Raw genomic sequence first — 24544 nt, 5'->3', positions numbered from 1 at the left:
ACACCCAATGGTGCATTGCATTGGCTTTAAGAGCCCCAAAGGAAAGCACTCCAGCTGGGAATGTTTAAAGAAAAGATGAACTATATCATACTATAGTTCAGCTATAATTAACAGTGAAATTAAAATAATTGGTAAACTATGCTTTGCATGTAACAAAGCCACTGTACAAATTTGCAAGTGTATATACAATGTAAAGCCATAAAGTAGAGTTCTATTACACATGGGCTGGGTCTACAATGATCTGTAAAACGTCATTAAAAATAATGTTATAAAACGCTCAATGCATTTTCATTGCCGAAGGCTCACTGCTGTACAGCGCCTTCTGGTGTCACATTTTAATAGCACATTTTAAATATTATAAACAATGAGTGTAGATGAGCCCATGGTATCTTGCATGTCTCCTTTCTTTGCAAAAACAACAACAACAAAAACCCAAAACACTATCCTGATCCTGGATCTAGCAATGACCAGGGCATTAAACTGGAGACTATGGCGTCACTGGCTAAGGAACCAGCCTGAGAACTTGCTGGTGATCCACTGAACTATAGACTGCCAAGCAGGAATATTGAAATACTTTATTGTCACTTGTACAACTTGTATACAGTGAGATTACACGAGCACCCCCCACTCAGCTCTCTTAGTCTTAATTCCCCTCGTTTACTGACACCCACCCACCAAACCCGAAAGTCAGTTGCCCTGTTGTTATCTTTTCATTCAGCAGCCTAACAGTCCACGGATAGAAGCTGTTCTTTACCCTGTTGGTGCGACTAATCCTGCTTCTGTATCTTCTGCCTGAGGGCAGGAGATCAAGAAAGTGCCGGCCAGAGTGTGAATCATCTCTGAGAATTTTCCTCACTCTCCTGAGGCAACGTTCTTCCGCTATTTCATCCAGCGGATTCACAGGACAGTCCATAATATATTGTGCTGTATTCACCACCCTCTGCAGGCTCTTCCTATCAGTTGATGTCAAACCAGCGCACCACACTGTGATGCAGTATGAAAGGACACTTTCAGGAACCAACTGAATCTGATGTCACAACACCCTGTCACACAGAACCAGAATGAGGAGGCTCACAGTCCTCTTCTCCTTGGTTCAAGTGCCTCACCACCTCACCAGTTCAGCCCTGCAGGCAAAAAGGCCTTGAATATAGAACTGTCCATTTTCAGGCTGACAGGTTGGCGCTTCAAGATACCCTAGTTTTGAAACAGGCCTTGGTTCATTTCCAACTCTTCTGGGGGCAAATTGTTCACTAGGAGCTCTCCTTGGTGCTGCCTTGCTCCATTGGTTCTCATGCGGAACCAGTACAGGACATTAATAGCCTGGCAACCTCTTGGCCTCACATACATTTCACGATTTGTAAGGAAATAACCAAATACAGAATTATGTTGGTAATCCTGCAAATATGCTCATTGCAATTATTTTGCTATTGTCAGACACTACAGTGTGGAAAATACATCGCCAGCACTCCAATGAAGAATTTAGTTGAGTCTGCAATCCTATGCACACTGCCCTGGAAGTATGCTCCTTCTGAGTAAATAGGAATAGCTTTGCTGCCATTGTATGAGACAATTTTATAGAGGGGCAAAGCAGGCAGAAAAGGCTGCTGAAGGAAAAGGAAGAAACAGAAGTGAAGATGGTTGAAACTGAAATAGCTGAAATAGCTGAATATTTTGCTTGAGGCCTCTAATAATTTTTATAATGCTATAAGAGGGTCACCTGGGAAGGAAGCTAATAATACCACCAATGCTATATAATTTTATAACTGACCTTCAAAGCACTCACACATGTATGATCTCAACACTGGTGTTTGTTGAGTGTTCTCTTAGCTAGGTGGGAGCTGCTTCACAGTGAGGAAATTCCATGTAGCTTGGAGAATGCAAATTTACGTGCCAAACCCATACAAAAGACTTGGGTGATCTGACTCGTTCCATGTGGCTGGGACACTGAAATGTCTTCCCAGGAAAGCAGCAGGAATTGTTCACAGATAGGTGGCTCCTACGTGGCTAAGATAATGTCTAGATGGCACTCACCACGCAAGAGAGAACAGGTAGTAGTAGGAGAGCCATTATTCACAATCTCAGCTCTCTGTCTCTCTCTCATATGTGAACTGCTAGTTGCTCTGCTCCCAATTCCAAGGCGTTTGCCAATTCTGCAGATCACTGGACTACTGATTTCCAAGGTTTAGCAATCTGGGGGCTGGCATTGCTTCTGCGTAGTTCTGCAGAATCGCTCAGCAAGCATATGGTTAAGCCCTTAGGAGGGAGAGGCTCCAGGAGGTCTTCCCTGACTCAATGTCCTCTAAGGAACTCCACATCTTATCTTCAATATGTGGAAGAGATGTTGTTAAGTAACTCCAGGTTGGAAAGTAATCTCTCCTAATATAATCATCTTTCTCCTTTTACTTAGACATCGGTTTAATAATCCACAGGATGTGTTAAGAAGTTTGAGCATGTCAAAATATTTATTGCATATGCCTACCTAGAATCACATGTGAATTCCATTTCCCACTCCTCCCACTTTAACCCTCTAAAATGTTTCCTCCTGAAAGCAGACTATTACTCTGGAGACGCCCTGCAGTTCAGAAAGTGAATGCATTAATTTGAAAAAGAAAAGCAATATTGTCTGCTTGAGCTCCTGCAGACAAAGCTTATTACTGCCACAAAGGCTAATGGAATGCTTTAAATTGAATTACAAGGATGGTTGTAGAGGAGTCATGCCTAAAGCTATCTATAATTGCTGCGGCCTTCTTGCTTTGCACTTTTTCTTCCAGCAGCTGTGAGATCAGAACTGATCACCCTGGGAGTTTCAGAGTAACAATTAGCTCTTAGCTGATACAAACTCGTGGACAAATCTAGACTGCAGACAAAGCTGGTTTAACAGTCATTCCCCCTCTTTAGGGAATCCTGGGAACTGTGATGCAAGCCAAGGGCCTCCACCAGAGAATTTTCAGCATCCCCACCAAAGTACAATTCCCACGATATTTGGGAGAAACCGTGTTTGTTAAAGTGGTACGAAATCTATGCAAGTTTATAGTGTAAACCTGTGCTAAGTGGCTGCCTTGTTGTCTTCAGACTTAAATCCTTCACAGACATGTGCTGCATGCACCTAAATTAATCTGCACCAACTCTGATACATTATCAAGTTCAATACTTTCTAACATGGCTAATAAAGCAGAAATCCTTCTACGTAACATCAATGCATCACCTCTATGCAATTCTTTTTTAAAAAAATTTACCAATACCCCCTTAATGCTGATTCCTTTGACTGCATTAGTCTGACTTCAACTGCTAAGAAGCCCAAAACAGAATCAATGAAACAATACTGAGACAAAGTGATAAAAAACATCCTTCTAAATTAGAACGAATAATTTCACTCCAAACAGGAATTGAGTAAATAGCACTGATCTTGACTTTAGATCAATAGTCTTGGCTATTATTTCCCACGAATCTATGCAAGGCAGTCATATTCACTCCAAAGGAAGAAAACTTAAGTTCTAAATATTTAGAAATACAGAATTACTAACTAGTTGTCTCAAGTGTCGCACAATGAAATGTCACAAGCAACAATTTTACTTTTACTCAGCTCTTTCTCTCTCTTTTTAGATTTTCAAAGTATAATGTTTTAAGGCAGCCAGAAAATCCCAGAAGGATTTGTACTTTACCGAAAGGAAATAAAAAGAGCTCTCATGTCAGAGAATAATAATTCATCTATTCTTCTAAATATTTCTTTACCTCTGCCTTTAACAGAGCACCTAACAACTTTCCGAATAAAACCAATTTAATAATTCATCATAATACATTCTCTGCAAAAAAACACCAAGGTAAAGTTTTGCTTACCTGAAGCATTGTTGACCTTTTTGTGCCTTAACTTAGGGAAATACATTCTATATTCTTTCTCTTAAAAAAACTCCCAAAACAAACCACACTGCACCACTAAAGCTTACAAGTACCTTTTGAGTATTTTTTATACAGCCTTAATCTTTTTTTAAAAGCCCCATGTTCCCTAGGCTACCTTTAGATCTGTGTGAACTCAAGTACAAGATATACTTGTACGTATTTTAATAGGGTTTCTGCCGATGTCAGGTGTAATTTCAAGTGGATACACGATCAGACCCACAAGGTACGATGTCATTGCTCAGTGAAGAGAAAATGTGCCCGTCTCAGAACTTATGGGTCATGAACAAGACTCCTTTGCTGAATCGTAAGTAGACAAGGGTGTCTCCTTTGGCAAAAAAAGAGATGACTGAAAGAAGAAAGAGCTCACTCTATCACACGTTTCTGTGAATAAGTACTGCTGTCATTGCTGTCAGCAGACGCCTCACTGTAACTCACTCCACTTCAAGAGGTGCAGGCAGAGATGCAAGGAAGCAGTAAGAGGAGGAGAATAACATAATGAGAAATCATGACACCGTATTTCCATATGCTTCCTTTCTCCCAAACATCTCTCATTTAACAGCTTCCTAAATCGCAGAGTAAACCATTGTGCGACAGAATCGGCTTTCTGGAGAAACCAACATGCAATGGATTGGTCTTCACTACTTTTATTCTTTCAACAAGCGATATATATATAGAACCTTGGGAACTGCCAATTTTCTAGAAAACAGGGAAAAACACTAAGAAACCATTTTGAATCAAGTAACAAGTTAGATGGTTGGGAGTCACCTGTTAATTCCTTAGCATGAAAACAGTAACCCCACTGCAAAGGGCTCCTCAACCACCATAGATGTTTCTAACACAGAGATAATGGCACATTATTTCAGCTTGGTTAAGGAGCTCTGCATGGGTACGAAGTATAGCTTATGCCATTAACTATTAGTCTTGGTTATCTAGGATAGGTGTGGGGAACCTCAGAGCCAACGGCCAACTGCAGCCCTCCACTTCCTTCTAACTGGACCTTGAGATTCTCCCTGGACCACACACCCCTACTTCATATCCTTCTGGAGTATTTTTGCAAGTGTGTAATGTGTGCTTTCTGTGCTCATGCTGCTTGGATGCCTAGATGGGAGGGGTGTGAATGTAGAAACTAATCTACAAAAGTAAAATTCACACCTGCTGTTCTGCCATGTTTACCTTTGGAAAAAGATCAACCCAATGTCTCAACAAATGAAACTGATTTGTAAAAATGTTCCATGGGGGGAAAAATATGAGAGAGACATGCAAACACTTTTGTAAAAAAAGAAAATCTTTAATTTTTTAAAAAAGGAAAAAGATCAACCCATATTTCTTATTCCTAAAGAAACCGATTATAGAACTGGGATAATATTTCCACAGCTTTACAATACAGTTTTAGAATATGAACACTAGACGTCTCTCTTTAAAGATTCCATTCAACTCCTAAGGAAAACAGGAAACCACTGGGGCTGGAAGATAGACACTTCAGGAAAAAGCAAGGGTACGTAAACTTGTTGAAACAATTTCATGTGTCTTATTGCAGTACATGACTCAAAAGTCAGGACTGATTTCCTTTCAGAGTTCAAGCTGAAAAAAGAAAAGGAAATACAAAAGACAAACACTTTGGTTTAGTGTGCCAGATTGCCTTCTCACTGATAGACTTGAGACTGACCCAGTTGGCAGCAGTGCTGGCTCTGCAAAGCATCTAAACTTGCAGAAGAGGCCTGCTAGGTTAATTTATGGTGCAGGCAGCACGACCAGAAACATTTGGGTTGTGTTGACTTTTGAGATGAGAGGGAGCAGATAATGGAGCAGAGGCTGTTTTGAAAGGAAGTTGAGCAATGTTTGAGGTTGAATCCTAACAAGACAGAAGTACTGTTTTGCGGGGACAGGGGGCAGGCGGGTGTGGGGGACTTCCTGGTCCTGAATGGGGCAACTGTGCCCCTGAAGGACCAGGTGCGCAGCCTGGGAGTCATTTTGGACTCACAGCTATCCATAGAGGCACAGGTCAATTCTGTGTCCAGGGCAGCTGTCTACCAGCTCCATCTGGTATGCAGGCTGAGACCCTACTTGCCCGCAGACTGTCTCGCCAGAGTGGTGCATGCTCTGGTTATCTCTCTCTTTGACTACTGCAACACGCTCTACATGGGTCTACCTTTGAAGGTGACCCGGAAACTACAATTAATCCAGAATGCAGCAGCTAGACTGGTGACTGGGAGAGGCCACCGAGACCACATAACAACGGTCCTGAGAGATCTGCATTTCCGAGCATAATTCAAAGTGTTGGTGCTGACCTTTAAAGCCCTAAACGGCCTCGACCCAGTATACCTGAAGAAGCGTCTCCACCCCTATCATTCAACTCGGACACTGAGGTCCAGCTCCGAGGGCCTTCTGGTGGTTCCCTCACTGCGAGAAGTGAAGTTACAGGGAACCAGGCAGAGGGCCTTCTTGGTAGTGGCACCCGCCCTGTGGAACGCCCTCCTATCAGATGTCAAAGAAATAAACAGCTATCTGACATTTAGAAGACATCTGAAGGCAGTCCTGTTTAAGGAAGTTTTTAATGACTAATGTTTTAATGTATTTTTAATCTTTTGTTCGAAGCCGCCCAGAGCGGCTGGGGAAACCCAGCCAGATGGGCAGGGTATAAATAAATAAATTATTATTATTATTATTATTACCAAATGTGAGCAGCAAGGAAAATGGAAAATGGAAAAAGTGGTGCTTCACTTTACTGGATAGCAGCCACATCTGTATCACTATTTTACTACTTCTATTCCTTCCAGCAGGCTTTCAATCTAATCAACATGGTATAAAAAGAAAGAGGGAAGCAGATTCAGGCCTTCATTCTTAATGCTACTCTGAAGTTAGTGTGGAAGAAGCAATTCTGAAATCTCGAATGTAATCTGAGGCATATAACCATTCAAGAAATTTTAGTTATTTCTAGGCTTATATTTTAAACCTAGTTTACCCCTCATCTTGATGCATGGTGACCTCTCACTGACCTCAATGGGGCACTGCAGCCAAAGACTAAAATAATGCATTTATTATTAATATTATTATTCTAAAATATGTATGTCCTCATAACTTAAAAACTCCTAAGGGCAGCTGAACACCCGAAATAAATAAAATGTACAATTTTATCAGTAAATATTTTACATATGAAAACAGAATCATCATGATAAAAAGGCAACCGTAAAGCTTTCCTTAACATCTGGATTTTGTTTTTATGTTCACTAAAATAATGGTATTCACTAGCTTCATTAAGAGTATAATCAGGGTCTTTGGAGGGCAGTGAGCAATCCAACATGCTTAGGAGACTATTACAACTGCCACATCTATGTGGTTAAGACGTTTTAAGAGCCTATAAGCAGAAAAGCAGGATCACATTCACCCAGTGCTCTACCAGCTGCACTGGCTCCCGGTCGAGTACAGGATCAGGTTTAAGGTGCTGGTTTTAACCTTTAAAGCCCTATACGGCTTAGGACCCTCGTACCTACGGGACCGCCTCTCCTGGTATGTCCCACAGAGGAAGTTACGGTCTGCAAATAAAAACATCCTGAAGGTCCCAGGCCACAGAGAGGTTAGGCTGGCCTCAACTAGAGCCAGGGCTTTTTCGGCTGCGGCTCCAATCTGGTGGAACGCTCTGTCACAAGAGACTAGGGCCCTGCGGGACTTGACATCTTTCCGCAGGGCCTGCAAGATGGAGCTGTTCCACCAGGCCTTTGGCCAAGACACAGTCTGATCCCCTCTCTCCTTCTGTAATCTTCATAGAACTCTAACCCAATGGTTGCCACTAATTTGATTCTGAATTGATTCTAGAATGTATTTTAATTAATTGACTGTACAATTTTAGGTACACTGTGCTATTTTTACCGGTTGTTACCTGCTCTGAGCCCGGCTTTGGCCGGGGAGGGTGGGATACAAATAAATTATTATTATTATTATTATTATTATTATTATTATTATTATTAATATCCCAATATAAGGAAAACCAGACTATCCTTATGCACAACATAAAAAAAGCTCTGTGGAAAAAAACCAATGCAAGATATGGTAGCAGCTGCATATGCTAAGACAATAAAGATTAAAAAAACCACGCTAAACAACAATGAAATTAATGCTTCTCACTCTCACTTATACTAACATCCTGATCTTTATAATTTCTGCCGGCTTATGTTCCTATAATAGCATGGTTACGTCATTGTCATGCCAGCTTAAGGCCCTGATTTGTGATACTGCATTGCTGTTGAAATGCTTTTGTTCCATTTTTAAGCATCCGTGAGCTATGCATGTACAGTGGTACCTCAGGTTACAGACGCTTCAGGTTACAGACTCCGCTAACCCAGAAATATTACCTCGGGTTAAGAACTTTGCTTCAGGATGAGAACAGAAATTGTGCTCCGGTGGCATGGTGGCAGCTGAAGGCCCCATTAGCTAAAGTGGTGCTTCAGGTTAAGAACAGTTTCAGGTTAAGAACGGACCTCCAGAAGGAATTAAGTTCTTAACCTGAGGTACCACTGTACATACCAAGCTTCAACCAGATGGTTCTCCAGTCAGTTTACAAGAAGATAGAAGCAACAATTTTTAAAAAATCAGTATAAAAACAGAATAAAACAAGACCAAGTAGGTCCTGAATCACCGAGAAAAGACACACCTGACAATCTCCTGAAGGTGCCATGGTGAGGCTAAATATTGATTTTCTGTCATCGGTGGCACAAAGTAGGCGTGATTGCAATTTGCTCTTACTTGTGTTTCTGCCAGCATGATATTTTCTGCCACTTGGATTCAAGCCATTTCCCTATCTGCTTCAATGCCCCCAGCTCTCTAGTAAATTAGGAGCAAGACTCTGTGCACTGTGTGTGGGGGCACTTGCAAGTACCGTATTTTTCGTTCTATAGGACGCACCGGTCCATAGGACGCACCTCGTTTTTTGGGGGGGGAAATGAATAAAACCCCCCCCCCCGCTGCCGCCCCAAGCCTCGCGTGCTTCGGGCTGCAGGCTACCGCCCCAAGCCTCGCGCGCTCGGCGGGACCTCCCACCGGGCGCGCGAGGCTTGCAGACACTCGCCCGAAGCAAGGGGAGCCCTCTGGAGGGCTCCCCGTGCTTCGGGCGACAAGCTGCAGCCCCAAGCCTTGCGCGCTGGGCGGGACCTCCTGCCGGGCGCGCAAGGCTTGCAGACACTCGCCCAAAGCAAGGAGAGCCCTCCGGAGGGCTCCCCGTGCTTCGGGCGACAAGCTGCAGCCCCAAGCCTTGCGCGCTGGGCGGGACCTCCTGCCGGGCGCGCAAGGCTTGCAGACACTCGCCCGAAGCAAGGGGAGCCCTCCGGAGGGCTCCCCGTGCTTCGGGCGACAAGCTGCAGCCCCAAGCCTTGCGCGCTGGGCGGGACCTTCTGCCGGGCGCGCAAGGCTTGCAGACACTCGCCTGAAGCACGGGGAGCCCTCCGGAGGGCTCCCCGTGCTTCGGGCGACAAGCTGCCGCCCGAAGCCTCGCGTGCTCGGCGGGACCTCCTGCCGGGCGCGCAAGGCTTGCAGACACTCGCCCGAAGCACGGGGAGCCCTCCGGAGGGCTCCCCGTGCTTCGGGCGACAGGCTGCCGCCCCAAGCCTTGCGCGCTGGGCGGGACCTCCTGCCGGGCGCTCAAGGCTTGCAGACACTCGCCCGAAGCATGGGGAGCCCTCCGGAGGGCTCCCCGTGCTTCGGGCGACAGGCTGCTGCCCCAAGCCTCGCGCGCTCGGCGGGACCTCCTGCCGGGCGCGCAAGGCTTGCGGACACTCGCCGGGGCTGCAGGCTGCTGCCTGCAAGCCTTGTGAGCCCGCGGGAACTCCCACCGGGCTTGCAAGGCTTGCGGATAGCTTCCTGAAGCCTGGAGAGCGAGAGGGGTCGGTGCGCACCGATGCCTCTCGCTCTCCAGGCTTCAGCGAAAGCCTGCATTCGCTCCATAGGACGCACACACATTTCCCCTTCATTTTTGGAGGGGAAAAAGTGCGTCCTATGGAGCGAAAAATACGGTAATTGTGAAACAACTGGAATCATTTCTATATTCTACAGAGTAACTAGGGCTTTGAGAGAGCGCCTGCCATGCTAGCTGGAAACTCTCCAAAGACCCTAAAGAATCTATCAGATTCCATCAACCTTCAGAGACAAACCATTTTAACTACCTGGGAAGAGCAGAAGCAGCTGCAAGCCTAACCAGGAAATGGTCTGACCATGACAATGGGGTCTAGAAAGATTTTCATACTTCCATTTCAACAGAACTGCAATACTGAAAGAAGACTCTTAGTACTACATACCGTATTGGCCTGAATGTAAGCCTCCCTGTAGGGGTTGCTCATGCGTAAGCCGGTGCAAACACCTGGCTGGGTTGCCTAAGTGAAACTTTTCTGTCCGGACAGCCACTCACCCGTGGCTGTCTCAATCGCTGGCAGAATCCGTCAGTGGGCGTTTCTTAAACTTCTTCCAGCAAAGAAGCTCTTTGATGCCTAGTCTCCTCCTACTTTCTCTGCGCAAAAGCCTTCTGCGCAAGGAGGACGTAGGCAGCGGAGGACCCCTACTCTCCCCGCTGGTCCCCGGCAAGGAGTCATGGGACCGCCTCGCCCCTTCCCCCATCTGCCCCCCCTTCTCCACTGGTGCTACGCTGATTCTCTTCCCCAGAAGATGGGCTGCCTCTCCCAATCCCGGGACGCTCTCTGGAATCCCTCTGGATTTTGCTCTCTCCCTCCGGCACTGATGGCAGTTCCCTGACACTCCCTTTCCCCCAAATTCCAATTGTGAAAAGTTAAAGTGCAGCTTATATTTGTGACTGTGGTGTTCGTACGGAGCCCCCGGTTGTCTCACGGACTATTGACCCGTACACCACTAATCCGCTGCCGCCAACCAGGTCTTCCCCGGTAAAATCACGTCAGTCTCAGTCAGGTTCTCAAGTTAATAAAGAAGAGTGTAATTTCAGACACAAACAAACTTTAACAGCATTCCAAATGTTGTTACTCTTTACTTTCTTAGTCTTATTTTCCTCTCTCTATCTCTTCTACCTCCCCTCACTCAAGAACCCACTGCCCTGTCTCTCTATTTCCAACTGCCTGCCAACTGCTTCTCCAACTGCCTTTCCCAACCAACCAACCAATCAACCCACTAAAACGAACCAACTACCCACCAACAACTAACTCAAACCTTGGGGTAAGCCCTTTTATAATCAGGTAGGCTCCGCCTCCGGCTTTCCTATTGGTCTATATTTTTAACCCTTTTTCTCCCCCCTGTTCAAACATTTTCAAATGAACAGGCAAACGCCACATTGACCTTACAGTATGCAGCCAGGACCGCAGGGCAAAGTGGTGCCCACCCCACACGCAGTCCCCTTTCCTCTCCCCCCACAGTATGCAGCCATGAGCAGCGAGGAATGGAGTGGCTTATATCCGAGATTTTTCCCCTCTTCCCCACTCCAGTTTTAAAGATGCAGCTTATATTCGGGTGCGGCTTATATTTGGGCCAATACAGTATAACAAATGAGAAACAAGTGTACATATATAAAATGACTGTTCAGAAAAGACCCTTATCTTTTATTTATTTAAACCACACACACACTACTACTACATCAGACAAGACATCCTTTACAGATTCTGAACGGAGTCAAATCTTATCTCTTGAGTCTTAAAAAGCCTAATTCTAACAAGGTCAAACAGAGCAGAAAAGAGAAACATTTTTCTCTCCTAAAGCTGGACATGGATCATTTCACTTGTGTTAAAAAACAAAACCAATCATATGCAGATTTTGTATCATGTTCTAAGAAATGAATATAGAAATTATTCTATTACTAAAATTATTTGATGGTCAACTCTACCTAAAATCACAATTTACATCTTCAGAGAGAACAGTGTGATATAATAATAGTTCTTTATATGTTGTATGTGATGGGTGGCAGCCCCATAGGAGGGGAAAAGAAAATTGGAAGGATGATAAGCATACATTTATCTCTCCGTAAGAAGATAAACTTCCGTTCCATAGTCCGTTCTTAAACCAAAGTGTTCTTAAACCAAGGGATGCTTTCCCATAGCAGCAGGGGACTCCAGGAAGCGGAACATGTTCCGCTTCCAAGGCAAAGCTCACAAACCAAAACACCTACTTCCAGGTTTGCAGCGTTCTTAATCCAAGTTGTTCTATAAAGTAAGCTGTTCTTAAACCAAGGTACACTGTACTCATATTTGGATAGATCATTCTGACTGCTATAACTCCAAAATGTTTTTTTTAACACATATTTCTCATTTTGCCATAAGAGCCAAAACAGCATGAATTTAAGGCAGTCAAAACTCATATTTGTTAGCAGAATCCATAACTGAAGCAGAAATGTCCTGCCAAAAGGGATGGGTCCAGTGCTACTTACACTGGATATACAAAAACCTAAATGGGAAAAGAGGTACAAGAGTTCTGTACACCTAACTTTGGGAAATTCAGCCTCAGAATATTGTACTAGAATATAGCCCCAATAATGCAAACAAAACCATTGCATATTCAGTGTCTTTTGTCATATCAATTAAAGGCCAATATAGCATCGGGGGTGTGTGTGTGTCATATTTATAGGAACGGCAGCAGGTGTGGAGGAGGAATTTAACTCTTTCCTCCTCTGCTCTGGTCCTGAGGAAGCTGACATAAGCTCAAGGAGGAAATTCCCCCATTGATGCCTTGGTTTGGATTGCACTAGTTTGCTTCGGTTTCTCCTTCTTCTTTATGCTGTATATTTAGTAACGCATTGCATTAAAACAGTACGGCAAAAATTTCAACAGATATGATAAGAAAAGAACACTTGGGAGAATCTGAGTTGTTGTACAAAAAGGGAATTGGAACGACAGGGGTTACACCAATAAATGCTTAATGAATGGTCAGGGGTAGATCCTGATTGTTCTTAATATACTGTTGGCATCCATCTGTCGATGGAAGAGTGTGCCTTTGAGGCGAGATCAAACCGTTGGGAGAGTTACAGCGCCTGCTGTGGCTGGAGAGACCAATACGTGAGAGACATGTTTTACTACAGGTGGGACAGATGAGGGCATCTGGTTTTGGTGTAACAGGTGCTCCATGGGGTTTCTTCTCTCTGCACTCCTCCCAGTGGGTTGTAATGACTATGTGTGTGTCTAGTTCAGGGGTCAGCAAACTTTTTCAGCAGGGGGCCAGTCCACTGTCCCTCAGACCTTGGGGGGGGGCTGGACTATATTTTTTTGGGGGGGAAATGAACGAATTCCTATGCCCCCAAAATAACCCAGAGCTGCATTTTAAATAAAAGGACACATTCTACTCATGTAAAAACATGCTGATTCCCGGACCGTCCGTGGGCCGGATTTAGAAGGCAATTAGGCTGAATCTGGCCCCCAGGCCTTAATTTGCCTACCCATGGTCTAGTTCAACCTTAAAAATAATCATCTAAAAAGGAATAATAAATAAATAAATTTTATTTATATCCCGCCCTCCCTAGCCGAAGCCGGGCTCAGGGCGGGTAACAACAATAAAACAGTACAGCAGTACAACACAACACTCTAAAATCATTCATTATAAAATTACCGTATTTTTTGCTCTATAAGACTCACTTTTTCCCTCCTAAAAAAGTAAGGGGAAATGTGTGTGCGTCTTATGGAGCGAATGCAGGCTGCACAGCTATCACAGAAGCCAGAACAGCAAGAGGGATTGCTGCTTTCACTGCGCAGCGATCCCTCTTGCTGTTCTGGCTTCTGAGATTCAGAATATTTTTTTCTTGTTTTCCTCCTCCAAAAACTACGTGCGTCTTGTGGTCTGGTGTGTCTTATAGAGTGAAAAATACGGTAATTCAAATCAAACCAATGGCAACCACTGGGCCAGAGCTCCGCGAAGATTGCCAAAGGAGTGAGTCAGGCTGTGCCCTGACCAAAGGCCTGGTGGAACAGCTCTGTCTTGCAGGCCCTGCGGAAAGATATCAAGTACCGCAGGGCCCTCGTCTCTTGTGACAGAGTGTTCCACCAGATCGGAGCCACAGCCGAAAAAGCCCTGGCTCTAGTTGAGGCCAGCCTAACCTCTCTGTGGCCTGGGACCTTCAAGATGTTTTTATTTGAAGACCGTAAGTTTCAAATATACATTCATCTAATTTCTGCCCTATCACCCAAAGGGAAGAATTACTGGAGTCAGAAAGAAATTCCTCCTAGGAAAACTAAAAACTCTTGACGATGCAGTTCCTAATCTGAGAATCACTCGGCAGCTCTCTGTGAGCTACTAATCATTTAAACAGTGAAATCAGATTTTCTGCATGGACATGCTGCACATTGCAAACTCAAGAAGATGGACGATTTCCCTCTTTTGAGAAAAATGCACCCTTTTCATCTCAACCATCTTCCTCCAGATCTCATCACAGTTGCAGAATAGCATGATTGGGATTTTCCTTTCAGCCACATAAGGAACATTTACAGTAAAATGTCACTGACACACTGCGGCTATTCATCAAATAGAATTATTTCAGGTTTTAAAGCTACTTCCTTTCTCCTGCTTACTCTTACCCCCAAGCTTCTAACTGCAGGCAGAATACTCTAGACCAGAGATCACAGAATAGTGAACATACATCGTTAACAGTCAGTGACATCCTCTAGCTATATTAATAAGGAGGCTATCAGTGGACAGTTTGGGACTGCTTGACCTAATGGGGAATCACTGCATTCTCCATAATGGATTAACCTCCCCTGTTGTGTGTGATGCTTTGAAATGTACAAAAAAAAGGCACAGATTCTTGTAGCAGAAGAGTTACATTTAACAAACAGTGAATTCTTGGCTCTCCTCTAGTCTCTTTGTGTGGTTATCTTATTTCATCGACAGAAATTATTCCATAGATATCTCACGCAGAGACTAAATTGATACATTTTTGTTATTTAATATTTATAGAATGCATTTAGGTTGTCAAAAATAAGATTTATAATGAAATGCTAAAAAGTTCCCTTGCTGTAGCTTTCCTAATGTAATGGTGCTGCAATAATAAATCTATATCCCTCCCTCCCTCCCTCATTACCCACAGTAAACAAAATGAACAAGAATTCATTTAAATAATCTATTTAAATCTGTACTGGTCAATCATTGGCTTCCCTGAGAATATTTCTTTTACAAGCTTTGCCCTGAAGTATTAAAATCTAAGGCTGCTTACACATGACTGAAGTACTTGTTTTTTTCCTATGCAGCCCACACACTGTCTAGATCTATTGCATATTATTTGCTCCTGAAAGTACTTTTTGAGAAACTAGTTTCATTCCAAAAATAAAAGCTCATTGCAGATTGATTCCCTGTCCATTTGAAAACAGATGTAGGCAGATCTGGAATTGGGGAGAGTATATCCACACCTGCCCAATAATATTGCGGGTGAGTGTATACCAAGATCACAATCACTACTTCCTTCTTCATTCCCCTGGGGCATATTTAGGGAGTAGGAAGAAGTGTGGATCTAATCTAATCAAGGGGATGATTTTCAAATGCATATAAGGTAACCACACCTACCCATATGGGTGGTAGGATCTAGAATTAATCTATGTTGAAAGCAGCTAAAGCAGAGCATGAATGATTTCAGTGTGAGAAAAACTACATTTTTGTGCTACAAACAGATTAGCATGTATACAGCCTAAGTTTCTTTTTTTTGTGTGTGGGGGGGTGTCTTTTTTGTCCTTTGGCTACGATAAAGATAGGAACAAGAGGAATGGAAATACTGCAGCTAATAAAGGGAGTATGACTTCTCTGAGCAGAGGGAGTTAACAGGATGACAAGAAAAAACAATATATACAGTTACAGGTAGGTAGCCGTGTTGGTCTGCCATAATAAGTTTGTTATTAGTATGAGCTTTCGTGTGCATGTGGTATCTGAAGAAGTGTGCATGCACACGAAAGCTCATACCAATAACAAACTTAGTTGGTCTCTAATGTGCTACTGGAAGGATTTTTTTTAAAAAAATTGTTTCAATATATACAGGTTTATATTTGATGCAGCCAAATGCATTGAAGGAACCTCATTAGCTGAGACTTAGCTCCACATGTCTTTCCTTATTCAAATTTGGAGCAGCATTGCATTAAACTTTAAATTCCAGCTGAGAATAGGTTACCTAAGATATTTCGGTCTTAAGAACTTAAACTTTGTTCTCCCGCATAGATTGCATGGGTAGCAAAAATGAGTCAACTGATGGTGTTTCGGTAGAACATTTTTTTATAATGAAATTTTATGCTGCCAAAATAGAATTTGGGAATAAAATCCACAATACTTTTATTCAAGAAGATCCATCACCCATACCAATTTCTAAGATGGTTCCTTAGTATTCATTGATAAAATTTTATCATGGCTATGAATCCTCTTTATTGGGCCTTTGTAAATTTCCCCTGAGGAAAGATTTCACTTTTCTCAGCGTTCAGTAAGTGCTATCTACAGCCAAGACAAGCATTTCCATATTATTCCATTTAACCTTCACCACGGAATCTTTGGAGCAGGTGAGGATGTCCCTCATGACATTTTTCATTGCTGTTTCCAAAGAGGTTCAGTTAAAGTTACTCAGCTACAGGTAAGATATACCCTTTGATAAAATAAAGACGAATTATAACACCTAACTGGAAACAGCAGTAAAAACATTGTATGGTATTGTCTTATGGTGGTTTATTATTATTATAGTTTGCTGTTGTTTGTAGTAACCCCTTTTAAGGTAACAACTGCATTTTGTCATCTTAATAATAGTTTATGGGAGAAACGTAAAATTTGTTGTAAAAACCTCTTCACATGAACTTCTCTAAGCAGCACTGCTTCTTCATTGTTTATCTTCACAAACTGGGAACTTCCTAGGCTGTCAGGGTTAACTTCACAAACTGGGAACTTCCTAGGCTGTCAGGGTTAACTTATTTTGACTGGGACACAATTGTGTGCCATAATGGACCAATCAAATGTATTTTGAAAAACTGTTTGTCAGAACATTTATACACAGTTTAATATAACCAACATGATGGTCATGGAACATGGTTTCGTCTATTTTTGGATAACCTGGATGTCATTTTGAAACAAAAGGTTGACTCAACTTTTCAAAAATGCACGTATTTGGAGAACTGTTAAGACATTGTAACCAAATTTGGCACAATAGCCACTGAAGTTGAGGAGCTGGTTTTGGTCTGTGTTTGGAAACCATTGGGTGCCATTTTGAATCTAAACATCTAATCTTGAATCTAAGCAATGCCAGACACTCCCTCCTAGTTAAAGTTAACACAATCTGTGGCCCTCCAAATTTCACTGGATTCCAACTCTAACAATTCCAGCTAGCATGGTCAATGGCCAGGGACATTAGGAACCAGTGTTTAATAACATCTGGAGTGCCGCAAAAGTTGCCTACTCCTGGTAGATACAGTCCTCTATAATGTTGATGTTTTTTATTTAATACCCCAGGTTTAAAATGCCCAACCTTAACCATCTGAATTCAGTGTGCCCTTTTCTAGAAGTATTGTAAGCTGCTGTATTATTGTAATAGAAAAGTGTAGTATATTTTATCTAATCTAAAAAATAACCCCTATGAAGTTGTAACAGGATAAAGAGCTGCAACATAACTTTACAAACACCAGTAGTCTGGCATAGTAATGCTACAAAACAATTAACAATTTTTCTTTTTTCCTGTTTAAACTACATAAAGTTTGAGGCAACTTCCTTGTCAACACTTCTTTAGGAGGACCTGATAGCTGACCATTGCAAAATTATATTTCTAGTCATATAATATTATTTCCTGAGTTTCAGCTGCTAATTTAATAATGGACAAATGATACTCAAAGCCAGGATGAGAATCTTCTATTTTAACTCTGCTCAATTATAATTTTGGACTCGGACCAAATGCTGAAATTATCTCACATGCAATCATTATTAAGAGTGATTTGATTGTTTTTCATGTTGACTCTCATTCTATAAAGCAAGCCTGATTTCTAAAAGATCTAATGGGTAAGCTAGGGATACTATATCTGTAACAGGGAAGCAATAGATATTAGTCCATAAGTGAAAACTAAAACTTTTGTCAGGTTAGGGGGCTACCTGGTCCATTTTGATATTTGATACAGAAAAAAGGGGATATGATCTTTTAAAATGTATAGAAGTCTGCACAACATGATGTGCAGTGTCAGACACATGATGCTTCTGAACGCCAATTGCATACAGCTGTTTATAAGCATCCTACAGGCCTCTGGTTGGTCACTGTTCCTGGACAAGGTGTTTCCTTTGTCTGATCCAGCAGGGCTCTTAAGTCCTTAACACAGCGGTTCTCAACCTGTGGGTCCCCAGATGTTGTTGGACTACAACTCCCATCATCCCTGAGCTCTGGCCTTGCTAGCTAGGGATGATGGGAGTTGTAGTCCAACAACATTTGGGGACCCACAGGTTGAGAACAGCTGCCTTAACAGAAACACAATGTGGATTTTGTTGATTGTGTAGGCCCAATTCCAGTTATGAGAAGATTGCTTTGTAGAACACCCATGCACATTTATGAGATTAGTTGTGCCTCTCTGCTGCCCATTCTAGAAGCCAAGCCCCCATCACCAACCTCAATGAAGCAAAGCTGACATACTCTGTCTCCTCCCATCAGTTCACCCCTGAGCAGAGCTGTCCCAATACATTTTCCTGAACATCTAGAGACCCTAAATGACTGAGACCTAGAACAATTTGTCATGGAGCTGACCAGAGGAGTGGTGACCCTGGAACCTGGGGTGGCACCTAAGAGCCGGAGCAAGATGTAAATGCTGTTGAATTGACTGCGAGTAGTTATCATAGTGCTATCAATTTCAATATATATGTAAATGGACAATTGCTAATAAAAGCGAACACAAGTCACATTTCGATTCAAAAAGAAGAAACTTCTGGAGATTGGTAAAAATGAAGTTGAAACACAAAGTCACAAGGGTCAAATATCTCCAAAATGCTTGGAAATTCTTTAAAACCACAATATTAGAAGCTTAGCTAGAATGTATACCACAGATCAAGAAAAGTATCATTGAGATGAAGAGGATTCCTGTGTGGTTAATGAGCCGAGTCAAAGAAGCTATTAGAGGCAAGAAGGCTTCCTTTAGAAAACGAAAACCTTGTCAAAACAGGAGAGCAAAAAAGGAACTCAAACTTTGGCAAAAGACATGCAAGCAGACAATTAGGGATGTTAAAATAAAAAGAATCTGAGGTGATAATTACCAAAAACAAAGAGCAAGAGGGGGAAATGTTTTAAATACAGTACTAGAAGGAAACAGGCTAGTGAAGTCGTTGGACCATTGGGGTCCACTTCAAAGCCAATATGTGCAATGTGCATGATACCAGATCAGTTCTCACCTGAACCACACAGCATTCCAGCAGGACACCAGAATGATGGCCAGTGCTGGAGCTAGCATGGAGCTTTGAGCAGTGCTGATTCCAGGCCATGCTTCTGTTCAAGGATATTCATACATTCGTCACATCAATATCTCTGTTCAAGGATATTCATACATTCGTTACAGTTGTTGCCGTGGGAAGTGCAGTGAGAGCCCATAAAAATCTTTATGAATGAATCCATTACATAGGTGTGCTCCTGCCTAATAATAATAATAATAATAATAATAATTTATTATTTGTACCCCGCCCATCTGGCTGGGTTTCCCCAGCCACTCTGGGCGGCTTCTACAGAAACCAAAAATACACTAATATGTCATACATTAAAAACTTCCCTGAACAGGGCTGCCTTAAGATGTCTTCTGATGTCAGGTAGTGGTTTCTCTCTTTGACATCTGATGGGAGGGCGTTCCACAGGGCGGGCGCCACTACCAAGAAGGCCCTCTGCCTGGTTCCCTGTAGCTTTGCTTCTTGCAATGAGGGAACCGCCAGAAGGCCCTCAGTGCTGGACCTCAGCGTCCGGGCAGAATGATGGGGGTGGAGACGCTCCTCCAGGTATACAGGACCGAGGCCGTTTACGGCTTTAAAGGTCAACACCGACACTTTGAATTGTGCTCGGAAACGTACTGGGAGCCAATGTAGGTCTTTCAATGTAGGTCTGTTATGTGGTCTTGGCGGCCACCCCCAGTCACCAGTCTAGCTGCCGCATTCTGGATTAGTGCCTTCATGGCACTCAATAAAAAGGTAATTGAGTTGAATTAAATCATATACGTTCAATTGATTAAATAAGTGCTTGTGTTGATTATCAGTATTTTTATCTGGACCTTACCACTCATGTTGATGCTTCTTACTACATAGGCTTGTTCAAGTGACTTAAGTGATTTTATGCCATAAGAAATATAATATCATTGGCTGTTTTCACTCAGTGGGCCAAGCACGATTATATTTCTCCAGGAAAAAAGTTTTGTCAAGGTCAGCTAAGATATAACTAAATTTGACTAGGTAAGGGCAAAATTGTAAGCAGAATCTTTCTTCGGGCTATTCCATTACAACTCGACAGAGCTGACTTTAGGGCTTTCCTGGGAGCTATACATCTAGATCAATCATGTACATCTTAATCTCAGCTGAGAAGAGTATGGCATCTCAGTGGTAAGGTCAACACAATTGCTGACATTTCTCCGCAGGATTAGAGAAGAACTTTGTTGTTCCTTCCTGATACCAGAGCTATGCAGTTTTAGACGAAATAAACTCCTCCAAACAGTCAACCCATGATAGGAAATGCTTTGCTTGAAAAGTGATGGTGTGAAATAGTCAGTTGCGAAGATACTGCTGAAAGAATTATAAAAATGATCTGCTCACTTATATACACCATAACATCTTATCTCCATAGCATGTAAAATGCTTTACAGTGTGTGAAGGACACCAGGAGAGCATGCAAGCCACTTAATTCCTCTCACTGGCTGCCTGATCTTAATCATCTGTGCTGGCATATCTGCCTACTGTACAAAAACTGTATGCTGCATTCTTGTGTCAGTGACTAAGTGCAACAATTCAGTCCAGCCTAAATTCTTATTTATTGTTGCACCAAATCTTATGATTGCAGTGCAAGGTCATTTCTTCACAGTTGTTTCAAGCCTTAATTATTCAGATCACAAAAAAGGTATTATTCAGTGGATAGTAGCTGTGATTAAATGACTTCTCCCATAACCAAATCGGTGTAATAACAGACAATACAAAATGTACTTCCATTATATTCCACAATCTCCCAGATTCTTAATTCTCCGTCCTCTACTAAATCCCTTGTGCTAAGTCATTTGGAAATGCAAAACAAAAGAGGGTATCTTTATTTATTTTGCTGATACCGAGTAAAAAGAAATTAGGATTAAAAATGGAGCAGTACTACTAAATGAATTGAAATCTATTTTCACTCATTTTCTGAAAGCAGTTAAGTTCACAAACGTGACTAAAATATTGGCAGAAAATTGTGTCTTTAAAAGCACAATTTACATTTTCTGTTTTTAAAGAAGGGGCCCACTAAGGCAGGCTTGAAATATCAAGAAATCAATGAAAAGTAATTAAGTTAAGTGCTCAGTGACCTTGGAAAGACTCTGAAGGCAAACTAGGATGTGTAATAAATAAGGAAATATAAAGTAACATAATATTACATTGTTTCAGCTTTCATGAAACATTTGGTATATTTAACTTTAGTAAAACTAATTTTAAAGTCTTTAATTAAAAAAAACAACAGCAAAAATGATTTAGGCACTGAAAAATACCTGTGGTCAACTTCAGCGAAGAATATTTGATAAATGTACTTTTTATAACTATTAACATTTTTACTATCAATTCTTTGTTTTTTATTAAAACCTGCACAATAAATTATATTACAATCATTTATACTTAATGAATAAGAATCTAACAATCAAATCATCATTTAATATCATTCCTATGAGAAGCTGACTTTTCTCAAGGCTCTTCCATACTTGCTCTTCATAGAAACTGCATATCCTGCTCTAATCATCACTGCCTTTCTCCACTGTGGTCATGCCTTCTGGTCAACTTCCAGTCTTGATTGGCCACCTCCAGTGTTGGGCATGGCCAGGCATGCCAACTCTAGGTGGCAGAAGTAACATCAGCTCCCTCAATATTCCTTAGCAGCGGTTTCAGGAACGCCTCCCCCCCCCCATACTGAGGGGGCAGAAGAGGCCAAACAACTGAACCGAGCGTGGTGTAACATCAAAGGCAGGCTCCTTCTAAGTGTGCAAGAGTAGGAGCTGTGGCCATTGAAGCTGCATGGCACTGGGCAAGGCCTCCCATTGACACACATGTGACATCACAGACATGTGCCACATTTCTGGGCCCTACCAATTTCTGGGGAGGGGGAGATCTGCACCCCCATTGTGGAGCTGGGCTCTTCCTAACCCACTTCTATGTCCACCTTAATTTTTGCTGCTGCTGTCAAAATTTGAGGTAATAACTAATTTAGAATTGCCTTGTTGGGTTTGACCAAGAGCCATTTAGTTTAGTGTTCTGTTTCCTTCACCTTAGTGAGCTGCCCCTGGAAAGCTCTCACACAGGGCAGCTGGAGAAGGCCTTCTTTTGTTGTTTGTCCCCAGGAAGTAGGATATTACTTTAGACTCTTTGTAATAATAATAATAATAATAATAATAATTTATTATTTATACCCCGCCCATCTGGCTGGGTTTCCCCAGCCACTCTGGGCGGCTTCCAAAAGAATATTAAAATACTATGATACATCAAACATTAAAAGCTTCCCTAAAGAGGGCTGCCTTCAGATGTCTTCTAAAAGTCTGGTAGTTGTTGTTCTCTTTGACATCTGGTGGGAGGGCGTTCCACAGGGAGGGTGCCGCTACCGAGAAGGCCCTCTGCCTGGTTCCCTGTAACTTGGCTTCTCGCAGTGAGGGAACCGCCAGAAGGCCCTCGGTGCTGGACCTCAGTGTCCGGGTAGAACGATGGAGGTGGAGTGTAAATGGTGGCAAGGGGTGGGGGTGGTGCCATTACTTGAGATGATAGTATAATCATGATCTCTCAGCCTATCCTAAGTCACAGGGTGATTGTGAGCTTAAAATGAAAGAGACAGAATCACGACGGACACACCGAGGAAGGTGGGATACAAATTTAATCAATCCATCAATGCATTCACTTAGTCAAAGTGGCTTAGAGGCAGGAGCTTATGAGAGTGGCAGATGAAGCGTTCACACACACAGAGGAACACACACACACACACACACACACACACACGACCCTGGGCCTATCTTGTGCCATTGCATAGATTCTACCACTGTAGCAGACCAGCTCCTGTTAGGTAAAGTCAGGAACAGAGCAAGTGGAAAGTACCTCCTGGTTATTCAAATTATAGGCCTGAGCTGCAGAGTATGCACAGTGTGTGTGTGTGTGTGTGTGTGTGTGTGTGTGTGTGTTGCATAGTGGCAGACCCTTTCCTGACATTCTGAATATTCAACCAGTTGTTTCATGTAACACAATAGGGATTCTGTACACCCTCAAATTGACTGTCTCAATGTGCTTTATAATTTTAACAGTCTCTGCCACCTCTCCCCCTTAGATTAAAACAGCTGAATTTATCCAAACCGTTAAGTCTGCCCCCAAAATCTTGAGATTAAATTGAGAGCCATTCCACTGGTTTTAGCATAATTGTTATTGATTTATGCTCAGGTATTTGGCACAAAGTCAATAGTTCACAAATTTCACCAAATGAGCCAAAACAAAAAACCCTGTTCATTACCTTCCATCATTCACACATATTCTATGAAGAGGTAAGTCACTGCCAAACGGATAAAAAGATCATAAAATACAGTAGTAAGTAGCAAGGGAAAAGTTTCAACTGCAACTAATTATTCTTAATAATTGAATCCCAAGTATGTACAGTGGTACCTCGGGTTACATATGCTTCAGGTTACATACGCCTCAGGTTACAGACTCCACTAACCCAGAAATAGTGCTTCAGGTTAAGAACTTTGCTTCAGGATAAGAACAGAAATCGTGCTCTGGTGGCGCAGCAGCAGCAGGAGGCCCCATTAGCTAAAGTGGTGCTTCAGGTTAAGAACAGTTTCAGGTTAAGTACGGATCTCCGGACCCGAGGTACCACTGTACAGATCCAAAATGCGGGAGTGGCTGTTCTGGCTTCCTCAGCCTCCATTCAAGAAATGCCTTAAGAATTAAACTACTGAAACTTGAAAAGCTTATCCTTCTGAAGATCTAGCCTCCTTATGATCTTTGACAAGATGCCTCTCTGGGAACTCATATGCGCTGACTTTTGATTGAGCAAGAGAGTAGGAAAAAGGAGGCTTATATACCACCTCTGTTCCCTTTGCTATCGGCCAAGGTCTATCAAAAGGCAAACACATGACCACATCTGCTGAAGCCTCAAATAAACCCGCCAGCGCTGCAAGGGCATCTCCTTCTAACATTTCAAAAGAGAAACGTTTAGAGGTCTTTTCAGAACTTGTTTCAACAACTGATCATCTCAGTTTAACATTCCTTTGTCAGTTCCAAGCCTTTCATCACAACTTCCTGCAGGACCAACACCCAATGACTTCGAATAGGTAGGGTGCAATCCTGCAGTTGAAATTCGCACAAGCGCCTACCAAACCTCTAGAACAGCTCTAATGATCAGGAAGCAATGAACAGCAGGCTGCTGCTATCTGGCCAAGGGGAGAAACAGAAGTTCAGGTGTCAGAAGCAGAATCTTGATGTGACTTTACTGTTTTTCCTTACTGGGGGTAACTTAAATGTGCCCGAGCTGTGTATTCTGGCACAACTCACAGCC

At 42.5% G+C, this 24544-nt stretch overlaps 1 protein-coding gene across 21 annotated transcripts in view; it reads right to left on the bottom strand.

Moving 5' to 3' along the window:
- Window positions 1-24544, bottom strand: part of NRG1 (neuregulin 1) — a 500813-nt gene that overhangs the window by 34415 nt on the left and 441854 nt on the right. Inside the window, exon 1 of one of the 21 annotated variants that reach the window (XM_080986800.1) lies at window positions 10182-10302. The exons of 19 other annotated variants lie outside the window; for them this stretch is intronic. The gene's annotated coding sequence lies outside the window, so the exon portion shown is untranslated. Of the gene's footprint in view, window positions 1-8545; window positions 8755-10181; window positions 10303-24544 lie in introns of those variants that run through there. One more of the 21 variants, XM_080986799.1, reaches the window with a different exon arrangement.

This window comes from Podarcis pityusensis (genome assembly GCF_964106645.2).
Source record: "Podarcis pityusensis genome assembly, chromosome: 17".
Classification (NCBI taxonomy): Eukaryota; Metazoa; Chordata; class Lepidosauria; order Squamata; family Lacertidae; genus Podarcis; species Podarcis pityusensis.
The sequence above is the reverse complement of the archived record's forward strand: the minus strand, read 5'-3'. Positions and strand labels throughout refer to the sequence as shown.